The sequence below is a fragment of the Mastomys coucha genome, unplaced genomic scaffold (assembly GCF_008632895.1).
Source record: "Mastomys coucha isolate ucsf_1 unplaced genomic scaffold, UCSF_Mcou_1 pScaffold16, whole genome shotgun sequence".
Classification (NCBI taxonomy): domain Eukaryota; kingdom Metazoa; phylum Chordata; class Mammalia; order Rodentia; family Muridae; genus Mastomys; species Mastomys coucha.
This window is the reverse complement of record NW_022196898.1, coordinates 99,812,817-99,823,900: the sequence shown is the minus strand read 5'-3', so window position 1 is coordinate 99,823,900 and position 11,084 is coordinate 99,812,817. Positions and strand designations below refer to the sequence as shown.

General features: G+C 40.6%; 1 protein-coding gene across 2 annotated transcripts in view; it reads right to left on the bottom strand.

Annotated features, from left to right (window-relative positions):
* The window catches only part of Zzz3 (zinc finger ZZ-type containing 3), a 63,576-nt gene that overhangs the window by 22,639 nt on the left and 29,853 nt on the right, over positions 1-11,084 (bottom strand). The window contains exon 1 of one of the 2 annotated variants that reach the window (XM_031375899.1): positions 10,731-10,823. The exons of the other annotated variant lie outside the window; for it this stretch is intronic. The gene's annotated coding sequence lies outside the window, so the exon portion shown is untranslated. Of the gene's footprint in view, positions 1-10,730; positions 10,824-11,084 lie in introns of those variants that run through there. 2 annotated transcript variants of the gene reach the window in all.

Sequence of the window (11,084 nt, the reverse complement as noted above, 5' to 3'; positions counted from 1 at the left end):
CATAGTCTCCCTGCCTTCTGGAGACAGTCCGCTATACCATAGTCTCCCTGCCTTCTGGAGACAGTCCGTCCGCTATACCATAGTCTCCCTGCCTTCTGTAGACAGTCCGCTATACCATAGTCTCCCTGCCTTCTGTAGACAGTCCGCTACACCATAGTCTCCCTGCCTTCTATAGACCGCTATACCTGAGTAGTCTCCCTGCCTTCTGGAGACAGTCCGCTATACCCGAGTAGTCTCCCTGCCTTCTGGACACAGTCCATTATACCCGAGTAGTCTGTCTTCTGTACACAGTCCGCTATACCATAGTCTCCCTGCCTTCTGGAGACAGTCCGCTACACCATAGTCTCCCTGCCTTCTGTAGACAGTCCGCTACACCATAGTCTCCCTGCCTTCTGTACACAGTCCGCTACACCATAGTCTCCCTGCCTTTTGTACACAGTCCGCTATACCCGAGTTGGATCAAATGTTCTTGTTTCCTCACTCAGGAGTTTTAGCTCACTTGCTCTATGCACACTCTCTGTAATGGATCTTCTATTCGGTACTGCAGCTACAAGGTTTCATGTAACAGAAACAAGGTATGTGTAGGGTGTGGGTGCAGACTGCATGCACTCGGAAGACTGTCTACAGCAGCAGGCAGCAGTCTCCCTCCATCTCCCTCCACCTTATTTTTTGAGACAGTGTTTCTCACTGAAGGATCACTGATAGCGCGCACACACACAAACACACACACACACACACACACACACACACACACACACACACACACACAGGATGGCTAGCCAACTCCTGAGATCTACCCTTCAGAGCCAGTGTTAGAGACACTTCTCTTTTTCCAAGTCCTTCAGCCCTGAACCAGATGCATACCATTCTGCACTAATTCAAAGCCTACACACAAAACAAGACTAAAAAGACATTTAGAAATTACATAAAACATTTTGACAATAAAAACTTTGATGTCAAAACATACTAACTCTATGTTATTCCCAATTTTATACTCCAATTATAAAAATATTTGTTTGACAACCCCATTCTCTAATATACAACTCCACCAATACTTCTCCCCATGTTTAAGTTTAATAAACTGTGAATGGTTATGCAGCTTATTCACTTTCTTTTTAAAACTTAAAATCAAGATAGTTTTTACATAAGTCTGGTAGCTGAGAATCCAGCTCAGTGGTAGATCCTTGCCTAGCATGTACAAAAACCTAGGGTTAATTTTCAGCACTGAAAAACTAAAGACTTCATTACCAGAAGTATGCTAATTTTTTTAACATTTCCAAAACTGGTTAGGGGCTTGGAAATTCTCCTATGTTGAAGGACATGGTTCTCAAAAAGCTTGTGGTCTATTATATACAATTATAGCAGTCATCACTCACCACAATACAGCACAGTGTTGGATCAGTCTTGAGAAGAGAAAGACTTCTCAGAGAATATGATCTTAACTAAGAGGGCTCCCCCTGTTAACAGAGGACAATAACCAGGGAAATCAGAGTCAGACAGACCAGAGCGGGGAGGAAGGACATGAGAAGGCATCCCTTCAGGCATGCCCATCATTTCCACATTGTAATACAATGTCAACATCTACAAAGTTCAGCTGGAGGAGTGAGGGAATTACAAAAACCACAGAGGGAAAAGAACACTAAGAGTATCTTCAAGCATTTACAATTTTATGTTGGGCTGCACTCACGCTATCCTTGAGCACATGACAGCCATGGGCCATGAGTTAAACATACTTGGTTGCATACTTAGTAAAGGTGTGCCACACATACCTTTAACCCCATCACTCAGGGGCAGAGGCAGGCAGATCTCTCTGAGTCTAAGGCAGTTTGGGCTACAGAGTGAATTCCAGGACAGCTAGAGCCACACAGAGAGAGAAACCCAGTCTCTGAAACCGCAACCCCTCCATTCTCCCATCCCCAAAACAAATTGTTGAAATTGAGCTGGAGAGAGAATTTTGAGCAGGTAAAGGCATTTGCCACCAAACCTGACACTGTGGGAGAACAAACAGCACCTCTATGTTGTCTTCTGACCTCTACAGGCTGCTGCCCCTCGCCCACTACATAGTTAACAGATAAATCAGTAAATTCCATTCAAATGGGCTAGCACATAGACATAAGGGACAGATAGCAAAGGGAGTGTTATATGTGAGCAGGCAGTACCTAAAGTATGTGCTTCGTCACACGAAAAGGTTAGTTTGGGACTGTACCACAATCAGTTGGGGACTTGTACCACACAAAGCAAGAGACCGTTTCAGATGACCCAGAGAAGAGCTGACACTGACTCATGTTCACAGAGCTCAACTCACAGCCGGTAGAGGAGTTGAAAGCTGCCTTTCTTCTAGACACTGCCAAGTTACTGAAAGATGCTGAAAATGACTGGGAAGCAGTCATAAACTCATACATGGTCGCTCTGTTTGCTGGGCCACAATGGAAACAGTCTTGAGCAATGGAATAGTCGGCGCTCAGGCTTCGCACTGAAATCCATTACTAAACGGGTAACATAATTCTAAGCCACAGTAGCTAATGGGAACCCCAGAGAAAGACGACAAGAAAATAGCTAGTAATTGAGACTGAGTAGTATCAAAACCAAGGTGAAATGCAAAAAGCACATTCAGAAGACAATCTACCAGCTACAATTATACAAGTGATGTAGCAGTTCTTACGGTATCTGCTTGGCCTTGCACCACGATGGAGGCAGGCGTGTTCTTCGAGTCTGGTACAATCAACCACACTGCCTTTGTAAGGAACTTAATTTTAGTCTACACTTGAATGAGATACCATTTTAAAAAATGCAAATCTTATCTAGTTCTAACTTCAAAAAACTATGAAATGTGTGCTAGATACCTGCTACCATGGCTCCTCACATAAGTGCCTGCTCTAGAGTTTATGCAGCTACTCCAACAGAGCCTGGGAACATGGACTTGAGGAAGATGGCTAACAAACCCAGTGAGGAAACAGTTGTGTTCTCCAGAAGAGCAGTTAACTGTTGTTGACCCAATCAGCATGAACTTCAAACACTGAGAGTTGATGGATGTAACACTTTTCTTAATAATTATATAATTACATATAATTATATAATGTATACATTTATATAATGTATACATTTATATACCCTTATGTAATACCCTCATATATATGTATGCCCTTATATAATGTATACATTTTTTAGTATCACACTAAATTTGTAAAATGCACAATCATGTGTTAATCAGAAGGAAAAAGACACTTCTTTTTAACTATAATCAGTTTGATTATCTCATTTCATACCCTTATTACCAATAAACTATGACCATAAAGCTTTCCTTCTAAGAATATATACTATATATTTTAAGAATCTGGTAGTATACTACAGATCTAAAGTGGAACAATAATAATGTAGGAAATGTAAAAAATAGCAAAGTAAAAGGTAAATCAAAAAATCTAACTTAAACGGCAAAAGGTATTAGAGAAAACAACTGTGAGACATTCCAGTTATTTTTTTAAAAATTTTATTTTCCAACACGGAGTTTAACTATGTAGCTCTGGCTGTTCTGGAACTATGTAGGTTGGCCGCAAACTCAAGGGATCTGCCTACCTCTACCTCCCACGTGCTGGAGTCAAAGGCAAGCCCCACTACACCCCACTACTTAATTTTATTAAAAAAGAAAGCTGGCGCTGGAGAAATGCATAAGAACGAGCACAAACTGTTCTTTTCATGGCTCTAAGTTTGGTTCCTAGCTCCCACATGGTAGCTCAGAACTGTCTCTAACTCTGGTTTCAGGGGGATCCGACACCCTCTTACTATCTCCAGCAGCACTGGAAACACATGATGCAAAGATATATGTAGACAAAGTATCCATGTACATAAAAAAATAAAATAATTAAAGGCTATTTATTAGAAATTAGGGTAAACTGGTACTGGTATTATAAAGGAGTACATTCCTATACCTTTCTAAACATAGTATACAGTAGATATAGTCCAGCAAAAGTCCTAGCAATAAGAAAAAGGAGCAAAAATCCAGAGGTATTACATCACTTAATCTCTCGGCGTTACTGCTTCAAACCTAGTATAGCTTTATGTCTTCTTGTATGCCACTTTCTCTTGCTGATCTTTGTGAACTTTATCTTAACCACTGATCTAATTTTAATTACTGCTCTAATCACGGCAATAGCTAACAACATATTTCAAGTAATAGTCAACTTTATTCTTCAACTATAATTCCTATTATTCCAATTTTCAATAGATGTCTAAGAATATCAACAAAAAATTAATTTCCAGGACTGGAGGTAAAGGTTTAACAGTAGAGCCGAGTTCAGCCTCAGTATCTGAACTAGTGGTAATTAACATTCCCAAAGCTCCAAGCAGCAGGTAGGGGGGCACCATTAAAGAGGAAATGCCTTCAAGTGTACATTAAAATTAAGTAAAGCTGGGCATGACAGCACATGTCTTTAATCTCACCAGAGGCAGGTGGATTTCTGTGAGTTGAAGGCCAGCCTGGTCTACATAGTCACTTCCAAGACAGCCAAAGCTACTTAAGTGACCCAGTCTTTAAAAAAAGCAAAAGAGAGAAAAAGTGAGCCAATGGTGGTGGCTTATGCTTTTAATCCCACAATACTTGAATGGCAGAGACAGGAGGATCTCTGTAAATTCAAGGCCAGCCTTGTCTACACAGAGTTCCAGAACAGCCAAGACTACACACACAAAGAAACCCTGTCTCAAAAAAAGGAGGGAGAGGTGAAGCAATCACAATACGATATGAGGCTAAAGAGATGGCTCCGAAGCTAAAGCACTTGATATTCTTTTTGTTTTGTTCTGTTTTGGTTTTTTTTACCAAGACAGGGTTTCTCTGTGTAGCCCTGGCTGTCTTGGAACTCACTCTGTAGACCAAGCTGGCCTTGAACTCTGTAATCTGCCTTGTCTGACTCCCAAGTGCTGGGATTAAAGGCGTGGGCCGCCGCCGCCGCCGCCGCCGCCGCCGCCGCCGCCGCCGCCGCCGCCGCCACCACCACCCAGCCAGCTTGATGCTCTTTTCTTTTTCTTTTTTTTTAATTAGATATTTTCTTTATTTACATGTCATACGATATCTCCTTTCCCAGGTTCCCCTCCAAAAAAATTAAAAAAAAATTAAAAAGAAAAACAAAACAACAACAAAAACAAACCCCTGTTCCTTCCCCCCTCCCCATGCTTGCCACCCCACCCTCTCCTGTTTACTGGCCCTGGCATTCCCCTACACTGGGGGATAGAACCAGGAACTATAAAGTGGCTCACAAACATGCAGGCAAAACACTCATATATAAAGTAAATTAAGTATCTAAAATAAACTTTAAAAATAAAATTAAGCGGGCGGTTGTGGTGCACACCTTTAATCCCAGCACTTGGGAGGCAGAGGCAGGCGGATTTCTGAGTTCGAGGCCAGCCTGGTCTACAGAGTGAGTTCCAGGACAGCCAGAGCTATACAAAACAAAACAAAACAAAATTAAGCCAAATGACGGGCTGGAGAGATACCTCAGCAATTAAGAACACTCTTTGCTCTTGCAGAATACTTGAGTTCAGTTTCTACCACCCACATCAGCAATCTTACAACCACTTATGAACACCATAACCTCATTCAGGCTCACACCAATTGATAGACCTACAAAGTCTCATGTATCTATTTACAGCCATGGCAGAATAACTGACCCTGACTGACACTTGTGACGGAGAAGTAGTAACTGTTTTCAGACCCCACGAAACAAACAATGCACAACAGAAATGTGTGCAAGAGAACAAAGCAGTGAGGAAAGTCCCTACTAGGAAGAACTACCTCTCGACAGAGATCGGAAAGTAGCTTGGGCAAGCTGAGGAGGGAGAGTGTGCAGGACACAACACCAAAGAGGAAGAAATCCTAGAAAACGGCCTAAATGTACACGGAGCCTCTACATGGAAACAAAGCTACACAAACCTAACAGAAGGTTTCTACAGACCATGCAAATAACTACCATGGAGCTATACACAAAATAATTAAGTGCTCACAAAGCAAAACATTATACATGTCCCAACCAGCCAGAATAAAGAATTCTTTACAGAAGGTAGGGCTTGGAGAAACAACCCACGACCATAATGGTATTACACACAAACATCAGTGCCTTAGCCTGCCCCAATCTTACCATATGTATATGTTCACATACTCATTTGAATCCTTTTTGGATCCAACAAGTATCCAATAGGTATAGTGCCATTACAGTCACGGACTGTTTCTCTAAGCCCTGCCTTCTATAGAGAATTCTTTACTGATATGTACCAAAAAAGGCATCCTTTATACTGACCAATTAGAATGGAAACTCAACAAAAATGAAAGGAAATGCTAAGCCACAGCATTGCCAAAAGAACACAGGTAGGAGCAAGCAGAACTACTGGAATATAAAGGTAAGGGGCATCCAACATGAAAAACCAGACCTATTATGATCCTGGTATCAGGAGTATTCCTCCACCACCTCTGCAAGGGATACACATAAATCAACAATGTGACGGTTATAAGTGCAGAGAATCATTTAGAATCATCTACATTATTTGAAAATTTCAGATTTTTGGCAACAGGGCTGGAGCTGGCTCAGTAATTAAGAACAGCAGCTGCTTCTCCCAGGATTGTTAGTACTCTGGGTGCAGGGTTCTCGGCACCTACACGGTGGCTCACGGCCATCTGAAACTCTAGCACAAAGGGACCAGCTATCCTCTCCTGGCCTCTACAGGTACCAGGCTGCACCCATGTGGTGCACAACATACACAGGCAAAACACCCATACACATAATAAAATAGTATTTTTAAGTTGGCAACAGTTTATTTCATGTTTTGATTAGTCAGTGACGGACTCCCTGACAGCAGCTATAGCTTTTGTTCCTTATCAATCTCTACACCCAATCCGGGGCAAGCTTGGCTGGTTGTACAGCTCTTCCCATGAGCTAAGAAGCACCAAGCACACCATTCCCACTGCATTCGAAGCCCTCAGAATAGTCTTCCCAAATTAACCAAATGCTCTATTTGAAGCCATTTTTCTTCACAGACATACTATGATTACATTCTTTAAACAACAACAAAAGCATGAAGGTAAGTTAACCAGGAATGGTGCTTACTTATCTAAGATGATGATCCTGACAGTCAGATTTTAAAAAACAAACTATAAGGTTTTCAACCTAAAAGCCTAAGTCAACACTGCATAAGTAACTAGACATGGCCCCGATTACCAACTAGAAGACGGAAGACTGAGTCCAGTGGTCGATGGCACTCCTGTAATCCCAGAGAGGAAAAGGTTACCTTTAGCAACATCACAAGCTGGAGGCCAGCCTGGACTACAAGAGACCCTGTCTCAAGAAAATAAAAACAAAACAAAAAGTCCCTACTTTTTAAAATGGCCAAGATATAAATAACCCCATTTCTACCATTAACTCATGAGGCCTTTTATGTTTGCAGCAGTATGGCTCAGACATCTTCCAAAGTGTGCGATCACTGAGTTAGACCTCTGACCCTGGCAGTGAGCCTCTGATGTGCTGTCTGTGTAATACACCTACTTAATAACTGTCTTGGACATACATACACGCTTCAAAGTTTCCTTTGTGAGATTAACTCTTGGATTGGAAACACAGAGTTTAAAATCCTCATCTGACCCTAAGAGCAAGAACCTTAAAAGCTTATCTGAGGCAGCTAGGCCAGCAACTTTTCAGAAAGCACTGCCTTGGGCCCTCTGCCCTCTGAGAGTACCTCAGGTAACTATGCACAAGAATCACAAGAACATGCTTCCTAGTCCCCCTCCTCAGTGGGCAAGTGTAGTTTGCTCTTGGGGAAAAAATAAAAAGTACAATGTGAGCCAGAGCTAAGTACCCCAAACACGTAAGACTCATTTCTCTCTCGGTGCCATCACCTAACTTGTGATGAAACATGTCTTAAGCTAGGACTCTAAAATATCACGTTATATGTGACAGTCTTTTAAACAGATGGATAAATTAAAAGGACAGGGTGAAGGCTGCCAATTAAACCATTTCTGTTAGCTTAGAGGAAAAGTTAGAAAAGGTAGAATCGGAGCCTCCTAACTTAACAGCATTTTCTACTAGAACTTTGAGATGGGGTTTGTAGATACGTATTTGTGCACCGTGGTGCCCCACTATAATGACCTACTTTAACTGGCATCAGGAGATACGACTTGCTTCCTTCTGGAAGAGTATTCATAAATACTGTAGACAATGCTAAATTTCCAGTTTTAAAGGCTAGAGATATTTTCTAGCATACGAGGTATTGTGTACAATCCACTAATAACACTTTCAAAGTACTTTACATTTCCATAATACTTGAAAGCACTAGACAACTGTAATGATGCTATTTTTAAACAATCACTTGATTTATTTTTTAGTAAAAGCCAATCATCTCTGACATGGATAAGAAACATGAAAATAGAAACATGGAGGAAAAGGGCTTTATTAAAGAATTGACATCAAACATGATCAAGTACTGTTTTCTTGAGATTACTTGGAACCAAGATGCTAAGTATGATAATCCCTGCCAATCTCAGAAAAACAGTGGTTGAACACTTCCTAACATGTACAACATGTTTTGCTCCCTAGTAATGGAAGCAGAAAACAAAAATAAGTAAAACCTAGAAGTAAGTGCCATTTTCAAAGACTCAGGATAAAGCAAAAGGTATGGGGAGCAAAACCAGTGATCTCTGTCACCCAGCCACTCCATGACGCATCAGAATAGAGCACTGTCTTAAAAGCCAACAGCATCCCAAACCACAAGGGACTCCACGCCCCACACTGTCATGACACCTTTGAAAGTTACAGCCACTTCCTGGATAATTATTTTATGGGAGTACTGTTCTTCTTAGTCACCATTAGAGTTCATTTTTAAAAGTGACAAGAGTGCAAATCACTGTTTTCCAGAATCAATAACCAGTGAAAACTTAAGAGAATATCCCATAACAAAGGCAACAAAAATCAAAGGGAAATAAACCTACTGAAATATCATTTCCTAGAACAGGTATGGCTTGAACAGAGGCCGAATATGTGCCTTACACTTGCCAGGCTCTCAGTTCAGAAGAAATAAATTCTAAAGAAATTCACATTTGTTTAAACTGGAGCTGGCCATGGTCACACAAGCATGAAGTCCCACCTTCTCAGGAAGCTAAAGCAGTAGATTCACTTGCATTCACAATTCAACACCAACCTGGACAACATTCCAAAACTAAGAAAGCAAGATATCGTACTTTTTGAGGTTTTAGTTATTCTTTTAAAACATACATCTTCCTTGTTCCTGCAAATAAAAACCTTTTTAAAAAAGATTATGTATAAATGGAAAGCATTTGTTTTTGTTGATCTGCTTGGGTTTATTGAGGTTTTCAAGACAGGGTTCCCTTCTAAGACCCAGGCGACCCTCCTCCTGCCTTAGCCTCTCATGCTGAGGCACCATGGCTTGGCACCACGAACCAGTTCATCTTCTACCTGAAATTCTTCCTTTTTGCAATTATGTTTTTCTGACTCAAACTGACCTCAGGTATATTAGACTCATAACCTAAAAGCTGTAAAACACTTAGGAAGTCTTTCTTAAAACACAGTATTAAAATACAATTTTAAAAGAACACAGAAAAAGAATTTTTTTCCCCCAGAAAGGAGACATATGATAAAAGGCCATAATACTGCCAGATTAAAGTCCTGATCGATCTAATAAATGTAGCAAAAAGATCACGTCCCAGAGCCCTGATATGATTATTTTATCAGGCATCTGCCACAAAAAAACATTAGAAAAATTCCTCAAATCCAACTGGATTTGTACAACCAGTATAATCTGACTTTGAGATAGTAGCTGAAGAACTGACCTACAAGAGGAATTAATTTACATTTGTCATTGTTATTCATTAAAATAGTTTTGATGAGCTAGGCAGTACTGGTACACATCTTTAATCCCAGCACTCAGGAGGTAGAGGTAGGTAGATCTCCGAGTTCAAGGCTAGCCTGGACTATGGAGTGAGTTCCAGAACAGCCAAAGCTACACAGAGAAACACTAGCTTAACAAAACAAAAAGTGTTTTGATGAACACTTTATAGTTCCTTCATGAATTAAACAGTTAGCTCTGATTCATTTGTATTACTCTCCAGAATACTTTAAATAAGTGAGCAAAGTTGTAGATAATTTTGCACGCAGAATTATTTGCAACAGGGGCTTGGGAAAAATCGTATTAACTAGGGTTATGTCAGATATTACTATCACAAATGTTAACAGCATTATCTATTTCTCAAACTGCCAAGAGGATGGATCAAGCACATCCTTAAATCAAATATTTAATGGGGAATTAAGTGTGAATAATTTCTAGTCTGCTAGATTCCCAGTACCTGGATGACAACTCCATGCTCATAATTTATTTCACCCATATTGGAAAGGCAGATGTTAAGTTAGAAAGCTCTACAAGTGTATGGCAGAGTGAGCTGCGATGACTCAGCACTGAAAACACTGTCACCACTCCCGTTTACGCTGATCTTTCTGAGATCAGCCACCATGCTTCCATTAGCTCTTTCTCATTTTAGACATGTGGGATACCAGCACTAGAAATGAGTAATGAAGTTCAACATCAGACATCATGTCTCTTAGCTTGAGTTAAGAAATGTATGTTAAATCTAAAATCACTGCTAAAGTGTTAACTTCATCTGCAATAAAAGCATTAAGGACAGACATTTATTAACGACTACTGAAATCCTGGGAAGTGATAAGCAAAGCAGAATTCATGGTTACCATAGTTACACATACTCTTTGTTGTGTTTCAGTGCCACATGATCTGATTCAAAGTAATAAACATCAGGATCATCATCTTCCTCTTCGGCAGTGTGCTGACTGGCACTTTCTTTGGCAGATGGCAAATGTCCAATATTCATTCTGGCCTCTGAGGGTGGCTTACTTAGTCCTTCACTCCCATAGTTTTCAGAATCACAACAGAGAACCTTTTCATCTTGAGAAATTCCGACAGGATGTGTGGGAGACTCACTTACATTATCACTAATGGTTGTGTTGGTTTCATTGGGACTGAGGTTATTCTCCTCAAACTGTCCATTTTCTCTGTAAGGAGATGTGTTTTTAGTGGGACTACCT